The sequence below is a fragment of the Cupressus sempervirens genome, chromosome 5 (genome assembly GCF_028749045.1).
Source record: "Cupressus sempervirens isolate cs-2001-9-10 chromosome 5, ASM2874904v1, whole genome shotgun sequence".
NCBI lineage: Eukaryota > Viridiplantae > Streptophyta > Pinopsida > Cupressales > Cupressaceae > Cupressus > Cupressus sempervirens.
Window position 1 is genome coordinate 832,813,258 of NC_143122.1, and position 19,783 is coordinate 832,833,040.

General features: G+C 35.1%; 1 pseudogene; it reads right to left on the reverse strand.

The window, feature by feature from the left end:
• Window positions 1-1,642: 1,642 nt before the first annotated feature.
• LOC149558467 (uncharacterized) overlaps window positions 1,643-19,783 on the reverse strand; it is a 36,490-nt pseudogene continuing 18,349 nt past the window's right edge.

Below are 19,783 nucleotides of genomic sequence, written 5' to 3' on the forward strand. Positions count from 1 at the left end.
TAGCATTCCTTTTTCCTCCATTACCTCGGCCTCTGCCTCTAGAGTTTCTGATTGAGCCATTTCTTCCTCTCCCCCTTCCTCTTGAATTTGACTGAGCCTTGAATGCTTGCTCTTGGAAAGATGAAGAAGAAGATCTGTTGATCCTATGCTCATGGGTTTGAAGTGTACCCATCAATTCATCCATAGTCAAAACAGTGAGGTGTTTTGCCTCTTCTATGGTCATGACCAAATTGTCATATTTATGAGGTAAACTCCTCAATATCTTCTCCACTATCCTCTGCTCTTGATAGTCTTCTCCATTTGACTTCAATTGATTAATCACATTGGAGGTCCTTGAACTGAAGTCTGCAACTAATTCATTTTCCTTCATCTGAAAGTTCTCAAATTCCCTCCTTATATTATGTAGCTTTACTATGCAGACTTTATCAATCCCCTTGAAGTTTGTTTCAAGGATATCCCAAGCTTCTTTTGTATAATTTGCTGCTACAATCTTGGGAAAAATAGTTTTTGTCATTACTGCTTAAATAAGACTTAATGCCCTAGCATCCTTCCTCATTGACTCTTTCAAATGAGTCTTTTGTGCATTTGTGAGGGCAACATACTAAGTTGGGTCTATTATATCATTGAACCCATTAACTACAAACTCCCACAAATCCTATGCAACCATTATGGGTTTCATTTTCTTTGCAAATGTATCATAATTTTGTCCATTAAATGATGGTTGCTACTGCCATACCTTTCCTGCATCTCCTGCCATGATAAATATCCCAAAAAATAAATGCCCTAACTCACTTTGGATGTGGGGCCTCAAAGCTCTAATACCATGTGAGAAATATTAATACAACTTCAAAACTCACAACCTAACCCTAAAAATCTACTCGGGAACAACTATTACCAAGTGCCAAAAAATTGCTCGATAACCAAAGAAACCAACTGGCAGGAGTGTTTATCGAGTGAGCTCGGTAAATGAAGAACACACAACTCGGTAACCAAAGGATACCGAGTGAGCTCGGTAGACAAAGTGATTACCGAGTGAACTCGGTAGAAGAAGGCACCGAGTGTACTCAATAGCCATAGGAGAATGGAGCTTGGTAGAGGAAGGCACCGAGTGTACTCGGTAGCCACTGCAAAGAATGACTTCTACCAAAGACAATACCAAGTGTAAACTTATAACGTGAATATTTCCACCATTAAAACTAGAGACTCAAAACTTCAAGCTTACAAATAAAATTTCCAAAATGCAATGAATAGAAGAAGGACTACAATGGATTCAAGTATTCCTGCTTGCTTTCTATTCAACTCTGATTCAAACTATTACAAATCTAGGAGCATTTGGCTTCAACTAGAAAATCTTAAAATAACCCTAAAACTTTAAACAGGATGAATGAAAACAATAATGCCTGGAGCAATCACTGCTTCAACAGGATGAATGAAAACAATAAACTATGAACTTATAGAATGATAGGAGAACCATGTGCAACTGCAGGCACGACAATGATTCCCTCTATCTCTGCAACGACTGATCTGCTGATCACTTTTCTCTCTACCTTCTCTGCTCTGCAACTTCTGAGCTCTTCAACTTCTTCTCCTTCTTCTAACTCTTCTCACTGATCGAATGAATGATAAAACATTCCTTTTGTCTTCAGCAAAAATTATTTTCCCTCTGATTTCTGAGTTTGAAAAACTCACCCACCGCATTTATGTTTCTATCTGTTCTGCTACTTGCCAGGTGGTAGGTGGGCATTTGGCTCAAGAGGCAAACGGACATTTCATTTAATATTCCAACAATCGCTTTCATCAAAGGATGAAGTGAGAATGTAAATAAGAGAACAAAAAATGTGGTTGTAAGAAATTGAAGAACGAAGATTTGTATAATATTTTGTCTTCGAACCCATTGCAAAGCCAACGTTCCAAGATTCGTCCTCTTTGAAATCCTTTGAATAGCAGCAAAAGTGAGCAGTGAAACAATAACAAAGTATATAGCAGAATACTGTGTAATAAGTACAAGAACAATCTCGTATACCCAATAAGCCTGGTATGTGTAGAAAGCTTCATTGTCTATACTTTTCAACATGTCATAATCATAAGGTATTATGGCGATAATAGTGGCACTCACAAATGCTACTGCCGTCCAAATGATTGAGATAAGCAGGTTCACTTCAGACATATCAGAAAGCGTATATGGAACCAAAAATCCCAAATAGGTTTCCTGCAGTCTTGGTTTAACTAACCATGCGACCACAACAGCAAGGGAAGTTATGAAGGCTGCAGTGTTAGAGAATATGAACAATCTAAACAGTTTATGAAATGCTAGTTTGGCAGCTCCATAGTTTATACTGTTTATGTCATCTTCCGTTCCTCCTGGGATTGTGAAAACCGCTGCACATGTGATGGTGGTGATGAGTGAGGCAACTACCATTTGTGTATTATAAAAATTTCATCAGGAATTGTATCAGATTGTAGTGTGCGTTTGAACTGTGCTCCTCGAGCGCCTTTTAATTTTCTTACTATGTAGGAACAATTGGAGTTGTCTTGAGGCGTTGTTAATGCTATGTCAAGTGCTGTCATGCCTTCATTGTTTAGTGCATTCACATTTAAACTTGAAGATGAAGGGAGAAGATCGAATAGCTGCACTCGCAGCAAAATCAAAAACTTGGTACATTAAACTTCTACCAATATTGTTAAAACTTGTAACACTAGCAATTCTGTGTTTATGTACGTCCAATGTCAGTATTTTTTTAACTATGTTTTTACAAATTTTATAAATAAAAAATATATGACTTGAAAGAAAATACAGTACAAGCTATCTAATCATTTATTTTAACAAAAGTGTAAAAACTTACTTGATCAAATAATTTATTTTTATATAAGTGTAAAAACATAAATATTGAATATCATACCTTGAGAATAACAATCTATGCATAAATGAAGTTCGGAGAACACATACAATCATTTTCAAACTGCCAACATATTTTTTGTGAATATGTATAATTTTTTTCAATCGTTTCTGTTTCTTCATAGAAATTTTCTTTTTTATAATATTGAAATTATAATTAATTATATTTATTTATAAGATTTAATATTTTAAGATATTATTCATTTATCCTACAAAAATAAATAAAAAATAATTATCACAAATAATACTACCAATACTAAAATTTATATGTTATTAAGTCCCAGAGGATTTCTACAGCCCACTTATTTAAAAAAAAAAAAATGAGTTAAATTTTTAAGTATCCTAGTTACCATTGTTTCACTACTCTATCTAATGTCTATTGTTAATATTTCCCATTTTAAAGATAGAATTTGTTTTCATTCGATATTTTATGAAGTCTTGATGGATATCATATTAAAGTAATTAATATAAGTTTACAAAACACAAAGAAAATTTAAAGTGTTAAAACATAGAAACACAAATGATAGTTTTAAATAAATTAAAAATTATTTATTTATATTTTTAATTTTTAAATTTTAAATTTTAATAAAATTTATTAAATATGATTCATATTGAAAAAAAATATTATAGTAATATTTAATATTTACCACTAGATATTTTTTAACCATCTATAGAAGTAACAAATGAATCATAATTTTTTGTTAGAAAATGAACAATAAAACTCTAATTTAGAAGAATAAAATTTTATTTTTAGAAATTCTAATTTTATTTATTTTGAATGCTTTATCGAAAAATTAATGAGAAAATCTAAAAGCCTAGGGGATTAACAACATTTTGTCAAAATAACAATAAAAGTTGTGTTATGTCATCTATAGGTCCATCTTCCGAATAAAAACCATAAATATTATAATAATTAGTATATTTGAATCTTTAAATAATAATTTATTTTTTAGTTTTCATTGATTCTATAATGAATTATAGAACTAAGAGTGATATGTGTTGAAATATTAAATGCTCAGGTTGTCCAATGAGCCTTTTGTGCCAACCTAGCAAGTAAGTCTAATCCATTTTGAGAGTCAGTCGAGTTCAACAAAAAGAAGAGGTGGAATGTTCTATCAGATCTAGTAGCAGCACGTGTGGATGACTTTTTGGGAATTTTGTGAAAGTAACATTTTGTCTAAGTAGTTATAGGTTTATTGTATGCAGCCATTTGTTTTTGTAAGTTTGATTTAAGTATTTAGATTTTTATTTTTTGTTGGCAAAGTGGATGAGCCACTGGATATATATATAATTTAAAACTGGTTCAAGAGTTCAATTGGGAAAGAACCAGTAAAGAAAACTCAACATCATCATAGTATGTACAAATTACAAGCATCATTATTGAAAATCATAGTTTATTAATGGAGTAAACATAATTTCACCAAAATTCAAATTTTATCAAATTTTTGCATTTTTGAACATATCAAAACAGTAGGCGTAAGGTACTCAATACAACCAAAATTTTCAAAAAAAATTTACAAAACATGCCTAAAGTTTCCAAGAAAAGTCTAAAAAATAGAAAAATGCCGATAAACTATTTTTCTTCCATGTCCTCGGCACCTTCTATAGAAGTGGATGTCAAACTAGTTTGTACTGAATGACCCCAACCAAAATTAGTGCATGGTAGTGGAGGCACCTCCTAACCCAAGCTCGAGCCTTCAATAGCAACATGTATTTTGACATTTTTGCTCTTCTAGAGTTTATATTTTGTATCAGTTTGATTCACTTAATAGAAAGCAAGTAGGCATACTTGGAGATGTCCAATCTATTGTGCTTTTAGGTCTTCTCTCCATTAATACATGTCATTTTGCATGATTAGTAAGTTTGGGAAGAAGAAAGGAAAATTCATTAACTCATTTTCACAAACACGCATCGCTCTGCTTGCACTGACCAAAAGACTCTGTCTCCTCTACTGAGCCTTTGTCTATTGAGCTTCCATTGGTGACCAATCTACTTGGTCCCTATAGGTGTCAACCAACTCGACACTGACTGTATCTTTGCATTGCCTGTAACTCGGGATTGCTTGTCACTCAGCTCACTTAGGTGCCAAGCAACTCAATACTCCCTACTGCAAGAAACATGATACTCCCTACTACAACTAGGTGGTTAAAGAAAATTTTGAGAGTTTTTACAATATGTAGATGGTATTTTTTACAATAATTTTATCAGAGTTTAATAATATAGTTCTCATGCCACATTAATGGAAAAGAATGAAAAACCCACCACTCGTTACATTTAAGAACTCACAAATTAAAACCTTATCTCTACATGACTTAGTCCAAGGTTCAATCTACTTCACTTATTATTATTTTATTTAAAAAACATACATTAACTATTTTTTCATATGAACTATCATTGTGCCCCCTCTTAAACTCATCAATCAATAAGTTCTTTATAAGAATTTCTAAAGATTTTGAATGACTTAAAGATATTTACTTAGCTATTAAGAAAAAAAGAATTTCCTGTATGAAGCATAATTATTCGTTGCAGTGCATGTACAAGTGTTGTGATGTCTTTAGCAAGGAAAGCAACAGAAAAAATTAAACCTGTTAGATATTTTGTTCAATCTATTTTATTTGGTTGTAGCTATCTAAGTGCTCTATCCTCAAGCGTCATTGAAATTTAATAAAATCTTTGTTATTTGGATTGAAGTTGTGAATGGCTCTCTCCTCTACAACTTTGGCATATTTCACTATAATTGAAGGAGCTAAGAATCATTAAATGGTTGGCAGAAGAAAATAGTGATAGATATAATAGAGGAGTTAAAGAGGAAGGAAGTGTGCTTTTTCAGGGGTTGTGGGGGCAGGGATTATGAAATCTTCATTTTCTCTGTTCTTTAAAGGGTCGACAGAAAAGGGTGGTTGTATCATGAGCAATTAGGAAAGAGTCATTGACATTTCTCATCTAATGCTTTTGGAATTTAATTATTTTCTTGATCTTTATATTTTTCTTGTAGCATATCCTAGCTTGTTATTGTATCCTCTGAAAAATCATATATAAGAAGACTTGGCGGCTTCATTTCATAATCTCATCAAGAAATTCATATCTTAAGCATTTCATTCTCAAGCTCTACTCTCTAGAGAAGATTTTCAGTCTTTTACATTCAAGGAGTTCAAGTGTTCAAGAATTTTTCAAGCATTCAAGAAAGGAGATTTTCTCTAGCATTATGGAATGATTTGTGAGAATTTCCACTTCAAGATCTAGCGTATTTTTGACCATCAAGGGAGGAGATCCATATTGAAACATTCATCCTCTTTATTAATGCAAATCTATATCCATGGCACTATGATAGAGCTATGATAGACCAATTACAAAGTGTGGAGATATACTACATATTAATTTAGGATCTACATTACATATGCATTACACAAAAATGGAGAAGGTGAGTTCTAACATTTATCTTGTTCTTTATAGTGTTTTAAATTTACATTTTTCATTTATGGTTAATTTCTTAACCTAGGGCTTGAACAAGGGAGGCCATCAAATCAAACCCCAAACCCCAAATTTCTTTCTTTTCTATGTTGATTTGTAAGGTGGAAATCAAAATAATTACAGTTATGGAACTTATAGTTCACTAGCTTTCCCAATTCATCATTTTTAAAACCACAGACTATGTCAACCTAATTGTAGGATGTCATTCCATGTTTACCTAGTACTTCACTCTCATATTTTAGGGAGATTTGTGGATTTTATTTCTTTCTTAGTTTCATTTCAAAATCTATGGATTGAAGTTCAAAAAAGATTAGGAGATGAAACATAAATACATCTTCCTCTATGCATTTCAAAGTGGTTCTTTTACATCTCATTTTGAATTTCATATCTTTACCCTAGATTTACATATTAATTGGGCTGATTATATTTAAATAAAATCTCTATTTAAATTTCCTAAGAAACTAGTTCAATTAGACATTGACATTATCCTATTAAAGGCCTAAGAGAGTATATATCTTGGTATTGCATTCCTTTTTACCACTTAGATTTAATATTGGCACCCTTCTTCCGTTTGGTCCTAGCTAATATATTTTTATCATAAATAGAATCATAACTAGAAATTCCCCTCTTTCCCTCACACACACAAGTTTAAATTTCTTGGTATCATTTAAAGTGAAGGCCTACATCCTATTAAAGTTCTTTCATTTTACCATCAAATATTTTGGTGAATCTGATGTGAACCCACTATCTTTTTGGTGTTATAGTATTTTACATATAATTTCCTTTTATATTGGTGTTCTTTGCTTTTGTTAGATCTCATTAGGGTTTACTTTTGTGATAGTCTCTTTTGAATAGCTTAATTACACAAAGTCCAGGCTATAGCATTCCCATTAGGAAAAGTCATAAACTCATGGGTTCATTTGATGATACTTACATTTTTTCTCATGATTTTAATCCTATCATGGAGAATAACTCTTCTCACTTAACTTATGACAAGGATGATGCTTTAACAAGTTCAACCTTTGCAAGTTGAAAAGCTTTCTAATAATTTTGATAAAATGGAAGCTTGGATTCCTAAAGAAAATTAAAACCTCAATAGTGATGTTGTTGTCAAAGATCTTAAGAATCTTGTTAATAACAATAAATTTAAAATTTCTATGTTGCTAAGTCTTTGATGGAATATGCTCAAGAGTTAGGATACGCTCCTCTTTCTTATGGTACTATTGAACCTTCTATCTTGATTTCTACCACTCTTTCCAACATACCTAAATATTATTTGCTTCTTATTACTCATCCTACACAAGTTTCCACTCCTTCAAGTATTAATCTTCCTAGTCTTCCACTTCTTGTGATTTTTTCTCCTACTTCTATTCCTTCTTCATTGCCTTCATATAATGTAGTTCCTTTTACTTATTTGAAACCATTACCCATCCTTACATATTCCTTTCACTTCTTATGCCTTTTCTAATTTATCTAGTATACCTATGGTTACTAGCACGTCTTCTACTCCTACCATTAGTACATTGGTTCAAATCTTCTCTACTTTACAAGAAAAGCTTGCTCATTTAACCCAATCTAAATACAATACTCCTACATGTGATGTGGTGAATCCTCTTTCCATAGATATTCTTTATGTTGTTTTTCCACAACATATTGAAGTACTTTTTCTTGAGACTTATGATGGTAAGGGAGATCCCTTGATTCATGCTAAAACCTTTAGAGAAGCTACGCTAACAAGAAATGCACTTTTTGATAGTTCTAGACTAAGGATAAGGTTATTTTGAGGGTTAGATCAAAGAAGTGTTCAATCTCATTTACCAAGAGATGAAAGCTTACACCAAGATTTTTTTGGCCTTTTCAAGATTTTAGAGGTTATCAAACTAGTTTCTTATTGGCTTTCTCTACTACCTGCACTAGCCCACATTCATAATGTGTTCAAAGTTTCTCTTCTTACACCATATCATTCAATTATATCTCATTTTCTTCATTGGTATGCATTGTGGGTAGAAGATCAATGAGTGATGGCAATTCAACCAACCCAACTAGTGGAGCATCATATGTTAGGGTATGAGATAGGGACATCCTCCAATACAAGGTCCAATGGGACCAATTTGATGTGAATAGTGCCACTTGGGAGGATGTTTTATTTTAGTTCGACATTAATTTTGGATGTGTGTGTTCTTTTCTTTTATGATTTGACATAGAGATGATGCCTCTTCCTAGAGGGGAGGGATGTCATGTCTCACATTTCGACATGCATAGATGGTTTGTTATGTGGTGATTGAGTCAATTTTTAACTAGTCAACACTTTTTTTTGGTCAATAATTAAGAAATATTTAAGCTAATTTCTAAGTTTTGTAACTTAGTTTCATTTATGGAGATGAATCAATGAATAATTGATGCATGTATATATGTTATGAGATGTCACATTTAATTTTTATGTGATTATGTTATATGGATTCATGTTATGTCACTCATCAGTATATTTAATAACTTGTATCTAATTGTATAATGATGGTTACTGACTCCTCTATTTTTCCTAGTGTTTAAGTGATTACACGATGCGATGAGACAAGAGTGTGGTTGAGGAAGAGAGGGTTAGCCTTCCTAAAGAGGATGGACAGATATCCAACATAGCCCAAACACAACTTAATTCTTATTTGATGTGATTTAGATCTATATCCTGTGTCATTGTATCACCAGAATTAGAGAGAAATATGAAACTGAAATGTACACTTAATAACATATGTTTAATACTCAAATTAGATGCTTACACATACATGATTAATACTCATATTCTATCTCATTTTTCTAAAAAGGATTGATAAAATCTCATGTTCTAATGTTGAGAAAAGTAATTAAAGAATAATAATTTTAAATAAAGCCCAAGAATGAATTGGGTTAGTGACACCAGAAGAAGGATTACAAAATAGGTTTTTTTGGATTTAAACAAAGCATGACAACTTGGAGAGAGGGAAAATCTTGCGAGCAAAGAGACAAGACTCCATAATTATTTCAGCATTTAAAGTTTAATTCAGGTGTGCTCCCCATTAATTGCATTGTTACGTTGTTCTTTGGAAATGAGTGTGATGAGGTTGAAACTCCAATTTATAGTACGAAAATTCTCTATTTGTACAGCAAGTTGTTTTTCTTTGTTTCCTAGCCATTAAATTTTTATTATAGTCCATTAAAGCTCTTTGTTGCTTATTTGGTCTTATCTGTATACATTAATTTAGAAATACAAGAATGGAGGAAAAACCTTGAAAAGATCCCTTGCACATATTATGTTGGCCATAGACAACCTCTATATTAGAATGTCTAAGCTTGTGAAAATATATGGAATTCAGTTCACAGTTTAAAGAACTATAGATGTTGGGATTAACAGATATTAGACATTTTAAGACTTGAAGTTGTTGATATTATTGAAAGAAACTGTATAGCTTACGACTTCAATAGGAGTGCTCTATTTTTTTATCCCTTGTACTTCTTCTAGTTGGGGTGCAGAATGGTTGCAAATAGGTAGGAAATGCTTATGGTGTCATCATCCAAACTTGTAGAAGATTTATACAAACCAGATTTGAAAGATTAGCTACATTGCTATACTTAGAACCCAATTTTGTGTCCTGATCTACAACTGAAACTGTCGAGTTTCTGACAGGCCCTTTATAGACTTAGAATTTGGATAGGTAGAGACTCCATCACGTTCTTTTGTCTAATTGTATCGCATTTATGTAAACGTCTATTTTGGTAACTGTTGTCACTTAGGTTTGCACCCTTGTCCAAGGCCTATGCGTGAGGACAACCTAGTGAAACATGGAAACAACCTCCAAGCTATGGGACTTGAATTGTGAGGTTGAGTCTTCAGAGAAGGCCGGATTCCTCTTACTATTAGGGCGCACCTATCTACTCTTGGAGAGGAAAAGGGAGAAGGAGAACATGAAAGCAAGTCTACCTAGTACTAATCTAAGGAGGTGATGCACCAAAATAGAGTGTTCAGACTCATTTCTGCCCATATATGCACTACAAAACCAAGATAACATTCAAAAGACATACACACCCAGACTTATGTCAATCAATAACCACATACAGATCAGGAAAGCAAACTGAATAACACAAGGAAAAGGATTTCACCTATATATTATCCAATAGGATGAAAATAGATACACTATGCCAGTCACAGATCTCAACAATACACCAATGAGAGGCAAGATGGATGCACATACACATTGATGGCTGAAAGAGATGATACAGAATGTTATATAGCTCAAAGACAAAGGGAATTTTACACTGCAGACCTGCGAGCAGTAGTAGAGAAATCAGAAAAGGGGAGTCTCTCTTACAAAAACTACAAAATTTGCCTTTATAGTTCAGGCATAACTGAGATCTTTTGTTGTTGAAGTGACCCTACAACTACTTGCCATTAAGTCCTGCAGAGGACAATCATGGGAATCTGAGGAAAATCTGATTTTTGTTGCAATAGGTGTTCTAAGAGGAATGAAAATGGTGCCATAACTGCACTCTAACCTCGTAGATGGATCGATTGAGACAGTGGAGTGTCTCTCTATATTATTCATTCATTTTTGGTGGTTTTGGATCGATCATGAAGATTAGATCGCACAAAAAATAGATCACCTTCATTTTTTGTTTCATGAATCTATGGGGGGTCAAAGAGTCAACCTAATTTCACAAGCCAACTGGGCCACGTCGGCCAATCGCTTCTTTTCGTTCTGCCACCTAGGAAGTCCTCTGTGGTTGACCTCCTTTTATTGAACTAACTGCGCCACCCTTCAAACTATTATCGTTAACTGTAGCAATCAGACTAACTGCCAGCCGTCAACTACCAACTTTAGTGGAGCTAGTGAGGCACATGTCAACAAGGCGCTGTGTCGCCATGGTATCCGCCATGCAACTTCGAAAGATGAGATAGCACCGACCGTTGATCTGCCTTAAATCTGACGATCGTGGAGACTCGTTGTACCACTATACTGTTCTTACCCCGGGCCCATCATATCTGGCACCACCTCAGCAACCACACCACACTCGAATGACACCTGGCAATACTTGACTAGCGTACTGTAGTGAGACCTGGCCCCGCTGATCCACGTGGCGAAAGGGCACTATCTCGCCATGGTAAATATCATGCAACTTCAACATAGCGACATGGCATCTTCTGTCAATCTAACTTAATTTGACGATCGTGAAGACTCGTCGTACCTTGCACTTTGATCCTTCGCTATCAGTACACCTGGCATCACCTCAGCAACCGCACCCTAGTGAGACCTGGCCCCACTGACATGTGGCGAAAGGGCGCCATGTCACTATGGTAAATCTCACGCAGCTTTTCCATAGCGTGACGGTGACCATTGTAGATCAATTTCAATCTGATGATTAGGACCAGCTCGTACTCTGCACATCCTTCCCTTTGAAAATTGCTGGGCCCATGAACCACATATGCTCTGACTCATACACTTGGCACCTCCCTGTTGGCCTGTGAAACACATATTCATCCAGCTCGCCGCAAACATTTTCCAATGATGTAACCTGCCTACTGTGAAACTTTCTCCATCGGGCGCTATGTCGCTATGAAGATTTTTCGGCCAACACACGATAGCGACATAGCGCCCACGGTGTCGTGGAACCTTTTCGACCCACCGTGAAACTTTTTTGACCTGCCAAAGAGTCTTGGACAACTTGCAAACTAGAACCACTGGACACGGGTCAACAGGGCGTGATGTCGCTAACATAAATCTTGCACAACTTCACCATAGTGAGACAGCGCCCTCCGTAGATCTTCCTCAGATCTGGCGGCAGAGAACTTGCGGGCCGCAAAATATATCATAAGGTTTAAAACTTTGGTATTTTTTAATATTTCACAGGTATTTGACTATGGATATTTCAAAGGCGGGAAGGGCAATATGAATTATGAATTTTGGCTGAAAAGTTAAAATACAACATTTCTGGCAACTCACAGGGGGCATGAGCCTACTTGATGCATGACCAGTGCCTGTAACAATCCATTGGGCCACAGGGTCTAAAAAGTATGAACCTGAGAACTACAAAACCCTAACCCATCTGCGAGGAGATTAAAACATTGAAAACCCGAGCTCTACTTCTGCAACTAGAAACAAAAATAAAAACTTCCTCTGCAACCTGAGACACCTAAAAATCTGCTACCTCACAAGGAGGCGGCTGTGCCCACACACTTCTCGAAAAGTAGGAAGCAACAGAAAAGAAACTAAACTACTTATGTACATGGATTCACAAATTTTTAGAAACAGGGCTTCAAATAGATCCCATTGACTGGAATGGGCAAAATTTCTCCATTTGGCTTGCTCAACTGAAATGCATTAGCCTGTTTGCAACTGGCAATCAGATAGGGGCCACTCCATAGTGGGTTAAACTTGGAATGTCTTCCTGGTTTTGCTCTGTCTGAATCCCACTTTAGAACTAAATCTCCCTTTCTGAAAGTTCTGACCCTAGCCTTCTTTTCAAAACTCCTTTTCATTTACTGCTGATGTATCCCTAGGGTTTGCATAGCTTTATTTCTCTTTTCTTCTAGTTCAATCAGCTCTGCCATTCTTACTAACATGGCTTTATCTTCAATCAATTCTAGCTAATGAGCCAACTCCAAGGATGGGAATTCCAATGAAATTGGGAGTCTGGCCTCCCTACCATATACCAATACAAAAGGTGAATTCCCAATAGATCTCTTGAGTGTTATTCTATTAGCCCACAAAGTAGTCCTTAATTTCTTATGCCAGACCCTCTGATTGTCTTCTATTGTCCTCTTCATGATTTTGATTAGATTCTTGTTGGAAGACTCAGCCAAACCATTACCCTGGGAATAGTAATTTGATGATGTGCTCAAGTAGATATTGTGATTCATTGCCCACGCACAAATTTGGGTTCTAACAAAAGACTTGGCATTGTCAGAGATGATAGTAGAAGGAGCACCAAACCTAGATACAATCCCATCAAGGAATTCAACAACTAATGGTTCTATGGCATCCTTCAAGGAAACTGCCTTTGTCCATCTAGTGAAATAATTAGTAGCAGCCAAAATCCATTTATAACCTGCACTAGATGGAGGATTAATGGGGCCTATAAAATCCAAGCCCCACTAGGTAAAGGGCTGATCCACCTGAATAGGATGAAGGGGGGGAGTTGCAAGCCTCTGTTTTCCTGAAAAGAAAGCACACTTCTCACATTTTCTTACATATCCATAACAATCATGGAATAGAGATGGCCAATAATAACCAACCCTCATGATCTTCATGGCAGTTATTCTTGCAGAGAAATGGCCACCATTAGGACCATCATGAAGTTCCTTAATCATCCTCTCAGCCTGATCCTCTTCAATGCATATCAATAGGGTCCCATTAAAATCCTTCCTGAATAGGATGCTATCAATTACAACATAGGGAATGGACTGCTGTCTATATTGTCTTCTTTTAGTTATGTCCAATCCCTGAGGGTATCCATTCCCTGATAAGAAGTTTTTCATGTCATTTATCCAGCTCCTTGGACCATCATCATTTCCTTCCTGCTGCTGCTCCGTTAATACCATAGGAGCCTCTTCATCTGAATCCTGGCCTGATAACATTTCTTTTCACAATCCTCTCCCTCTTACCAACTTGGTAATCTGAATATCAACATCATATTCCATTACCCTAGTGATCCATCTAGCTCTCTTTTCACTGATATCCTTGCTTAACAGGAAGTCTTTTACACTAGCATGGGGCACCAATAAACGGATCCTATTGTGGGATAAGAGGTGCTTGAATTTCTTCAAGGCTCTGATGACTGCAAGGGCTTGCTTCTCAACAAAGTTGTACTTATCTTCATATTCCTTGAGCCCTTCACTGAAGAAGGCTATGGGCTGCTTCTCATCCTTGTCATTTGTTTGATTCAAGACATCAGTGATACTTGACTCACCACCTAGAGTGTAGAGGATGAAATCTTTCTTAAAATTTGGATTCATGAGAGTAGGGGTTGAGGCTATGGCTACCTTGATTTCTTCAAAACTCTCCTTCCCTTCCTTGGTCCATGAGAAGACCCTACCTTTCTTAAGCATAGTTGTAAGAGGTTTCACCATGGTAGCAAGATTAGGAATAAACCTTCTTACAAAATTTATTCTACCAAGGAAACTTTGTAGCCCTTTCTTGTGTTTAGGAAGAGGAAGGGCAAGTATTACCTTTGTTCTTTCTAGATCAATGGTAAATCCATCCTTAGATACAATGTGTCCTAATAATTTTCCTTGGTTTGTAGCAAAGACACACTTGGTTGGGTTAAGGGAAACCCCAAACTCTCTACATCTTAGAAATACCTATCTTGGATGATCAAAATGATCTTCTACATTTTTTGAATATACAGTTATATCATCAAGGTATACCAAGACAAATTTGTCAATTAATTTTTTGAAGGCCATCTCCATTGCCTTCTAAAATGTAGCACCTACATTTGTTAGTCCAAATGGCATCTTGCAATAAGCATAGGTGCCCCATTTAGTAGTAAATGTTGTCTTATGTCTATCAGATTCTTTAACCAACACTTGGTTATAACCAAAGAACCCATCAAGAAAAGAGAATCTCCTTGACCCACTAACTCTAGATAGGATTTGCTCTATAGAAGGGAGAGGATGGTGATCTTTAAGAGAAGCCTGATTGAGATCCCTAAAGTCCACACACAATCTGATTTCTCCAGTTTTCTTCCTTACAGGGACAAGGTTAGCTACCCATGATGAGTGTTTGATAGGAAATATTATGTTAGCCTCTATCAACTTGGATAGTTCTTTTCTCATTAGAGGTTCAATCTTAGGATTCACTGGCCTCTGTTTTTGTCTTACTGGTTTGGCCCTATCAATTAAAGCTATGGTATGCTGAAAAAAACTAGGGTCAAACCCTTTTAAATCATCATATGTCCAAGCAAATAAATCATTAAATTCTTGACATAACTGAATGAAATTTTCTTGCTCTGTTTCAGAACATACCTTTCGCATATTCAGAGATTTTCCATCAGCAATTGTAACTGGGGCATGATCATCCTTTTCTGCAGCTAGATTCATTCTTTTGCCTCTTGTTTGATCATTAGGATTAAAGATACTCTCCAAGGTAACGAGACCCTTGGGCAACTTGTTAGAACTGAGATGAATGATCTGATCACCATACTGATCTTGCAATCTCGACTGGTTTCTATTTGAGAATTCTGCCTCATTCTACAAAAAACTCACAATTTGCTCATCAGAATCAAACACCTGCCAATGAGTGTTATTGTCAGGGATGGAAGGCCTCACTACCACCTTTATTTTTTGCTTCTTTTCTTCCTCAAGATTCCTTGGTACATCATAAGATGCACCCACTGCTGCAAGTCTATCAGCATGTCTATTTTCTTTCCTAGGAATGTTCTGAATATTAAATGCATTGAAGCCATAAGAAAATACCAAACTTTGTGTTTGTAAGACTTGAGCAGGCCATTTTTGGTGATATTCTAGTTTCTCACTTGGTTAACTACCAACTCTGTTAGAAAGGTTAATCCTTCCTTGGATATATTAATTGGGATATTCCAAGGGTCCCTAAATGTAGTTTGTCCTCTTGTACACATGTGGAGGACATGTCATTGTTTGTCCTTTATTCCAGATGTAAGGACAACTCTTGTTTATTTCTTTATTTAGTTTATCCTCCTTAAGAGGATTGTGACACTTTGCACACACCTATTATGAATGTGGCATTCATAGAATTGGGAGTTACAAATGCAACTCCTTTCTCATCTCTATATAAGAGATGCTCCTCCTTCTTTCTTCTTCACTCTTATCACTTTGATGTTATTTAATTTAACTATTTTTCTCCAACACTCTCTCTCTCTCTTCTCTAGGCATTTTCCTTCATTCATAATATTCACAAGGGGTTTTCTTTTCTTACCCCTTATAAATCCTTGTCTCCATTGTTGAACCATCTTGGTGTATGCTCTTGGATTTTGCTTATCTTATGGTAACATTGTTTCACACTTAACTTACTTGAATTGTTTCTCGTTCCTTGCTCAATCTTATCATTTTCTTACATGGTATCAGAGCTTGGCTATCTAATCCTTGTTTTAAGATTTGTGTTAAAGGTTGCCATTCCTTGGAGCACACCTTATTTGGAGACGTCATTGAGAGAAGAAGTTTGTGTTGCAATTTTCTGCTCATTCTAACATCTTTTGTGTGCAGTTTTTTAGAGTATCATTTTTTTTGTCATTGTTTACTAACCCTCTTTGGAAGGCTTGCCGCCAAAGGGTTTTCTTATAAAATTTCAATTTTTTTTCTTGTTTTGGAAGGCGTGCCACCAAAAAAAGAAGTATTACTTCAGTCCACTTATTTATATTAAATTGTGCAATTTTTTAATAAATATTGTATATATTTATTAATACTCTTAGAACTTACATGAGTTAAGTTTTCAATAAGTATATAATTTTTCAACTCTTAAAAAAATTCTAATATATTGTTTTTATATACTATTATCTATATCTATTTGGTGTTTTTTAATGTTTTTAAATCCTTCTTATCCGTAAGCATATCATTTATATGTTTTAATTGCGCATAGCGTGAAAGTCTTTTAATTCAAATTGTTTTTGGGTGGACGTGCCACCCGCACGCCACCTGCACCGCCGTGCGCCACCTTCGCCCAAACTAGCGCACAACCTGTGCAACCTGCGCACTATCTGAGCCCAGCTTGCGCAATAATTGTGCTCAGCCGATGTCTCTCGCCGTTGCCTGTGAATAAAATCTTCACCCATCATCCGCCGCCTGTGCCCACGCACACCCGCCTCTGCCTGCATGCAGACCAACCACCTCTGCCGCTTTGGCCATGCGCAACCACCTCTGCCTACGTGCAGACCAACTACCTCCGTCGCGGCCTACGTTCAGGCCACGCATCACCTGCCACCTGTGCTCCGCTCCCCCCTTATCTTCTTTTACCGTGCATTTTTTTAAAAAAAAACTCCGCTCTGTTTGCCTGCCCTTTCACCGACCCTTTTTAAAATCTTGTTTAATTTATTAAAGAAACCTTACAAAGTTTATTTAAAAAAAAGAGTTGTTACATTCAAATTTTTTATAAAATAAAAAAACTTTTAGTTCATTAATTTTTTTTAAATAAATAAATAAAACAATACATTATTAATTTTATATATAAAAGTCGAGTTTTTTTTTCAATTCATTTGATTTTCTAATCAAGTAATTTTTTTTTTTTTTTTTAATTTTTTTAATTTTTCATCATTCTTGTAATCATGTCAACCTTAATTCTAGAAATAAAACTTAGTTATTCTAATTATCATTCTTGAAAAACTCATATCTCATTCATTTTTTGTTTTAAACACCTATTTGAAATAGCCACTGATTCCGCTCTTAAACTTGGTTCAACGGCTACCCAAGACGAAAAAGATACTTGGAAATCTAAAAATGAAGAAGCTTTAGGTTTAATTGGTATTTTCATTATTCTAGATTTATATGTGTTAATTGCTCACTGTTCTAAAGCTCATGATGCATGGTCCATCTTGCAAACCAAGTATGATAGTGGAGATGAATACCGCAAAATACAATTGCAGGATCAACTTGAAGATCTCGGGTATGCAGATTTTAAAAGTATGGATGAATTCCTGTTAAAATTTGACTCTCCTAAAAGTCAAATTATTGCCTTAGGTGTTCAATTAGACTACATTCGTTTAATTCATCTTATTCTTAAAAAGTGTCTTCCTAGATAGTTTCAACAGTTTATAACTAATATTCATGCATAGCTCGCTATTCCTACTTTAACTTCTCTGTTAACTTATGTTATTTTTTAAACTTTATTAAGATAGGAAGAAGCTAAGCTAATTCAGTTTGGTACCCTTAAATCAACTGAACATGCATTTGTGTCTAGAAATTCAAATAATAATTTTCGTTACAATAATAATAATAACAACAAACAATATAATACTAATTCAAATAATTCCAACAATAAATTTCATGCGAAATATAACAATAATAACAATAATCATAATAACAATCATAATACTAATAATCAAAAGAATCATTCCAATTCCAAACCTCATTGTTCTTATTGTGGAAAAGATGGTCATATTGTCAATAACTGTTTTAAAAAGCAAAATGATAAAAAACCTATGAATAATAGTAACAATAATCAAAACTCAAATCATAAAAAAGGTAACTCTACTGGTTCTAATTATCATCATGTTTTTACTTGTAGCTTTAATCTTTGTAGACCTTTAGAATGGATTGTTGACAATGGTGCATCACAACATGTAACTTCTCATAAAGAAATTTTTGATTCTTTACAACCTAATATTGCTAACATTCCTATTCAGTTATCTAACAATCAGACTTGTAAAGTTGAAGGATTAGGTGATGTTACTATTCCTAATGGTAAATTGCATGATGTATTATATGTACTTGACTTGAAAACTAATCTACTTTCTGTTTCACAGTTATGTCAGGACTATAAAATTGAATTCTACAAAGATACATGTTATTTCATAGATCCTCAAACTCAAAAACTGATTGCTCATGCTAAAATGGATAATGACAATTTGTTTAAATTCCATGAATTTTCTAGTTCACGATATTCATTACATACTTCTATTGATTTCAATATATGGCATGAAAGACTTGGCCATTTAAATTCAAATTATATTACTTTTATGCAAAAGCACAATATGGTTTATGGCTTGCCTTACATTATTCCTTCCAAGATTGCCTGTACAGGTTGTATGAGTGGTAAGATGCATCGGGAGCCCTTTCCAAGTGGAAAATCATGGTGGGTGTTAGATTGTGGTGACTGATCAGGAAAGTACTGTACATACTTCATAAATAGTGGGGTTCGGGGCATCGGGCCAAATTTTTTTTTATTTGGGCATTAGCCGACATGGTAGCCGACATATTATGGCTGACATATGGCTGACATGTTATAACCCTAAAGCGGTTTAATACTTGTATAAAAGGGCTTAGGGTTGGGTATTTTTTCATATGTTGTGATACGAAATTGGTTCTTGCGGCGGTATTGAGCTGTAAGGGATTACGGATTGTAATCAGGTTGTAATCACTGGATTGTAATAAGATCGGACTTGCTGTTTGGTGGACGTAACCCAGGGATTGGGTGAACCACGTTAAATCTTGGTGCCTTGTGTTCATTTCTGTGTGTTCTATTATTTTCTGTTATTGGTTATATTTGCATGTAGTTTTTATTTCTGTCCGTGGTTTATCCTAACAAGTGGAACATTACATAATAAAATAAAATAATAAAATAACAATATTATGCAATGTGTGCAACACCCATTATCTCAACAGTGGGCAACTCATAAGTTGCATCTTGTCCATAGTGACCTCTTGGGCCCCATGGACAATAACTCCATCCAAGGTTCTCGGTATGCACTTACCTTTGTTGATGA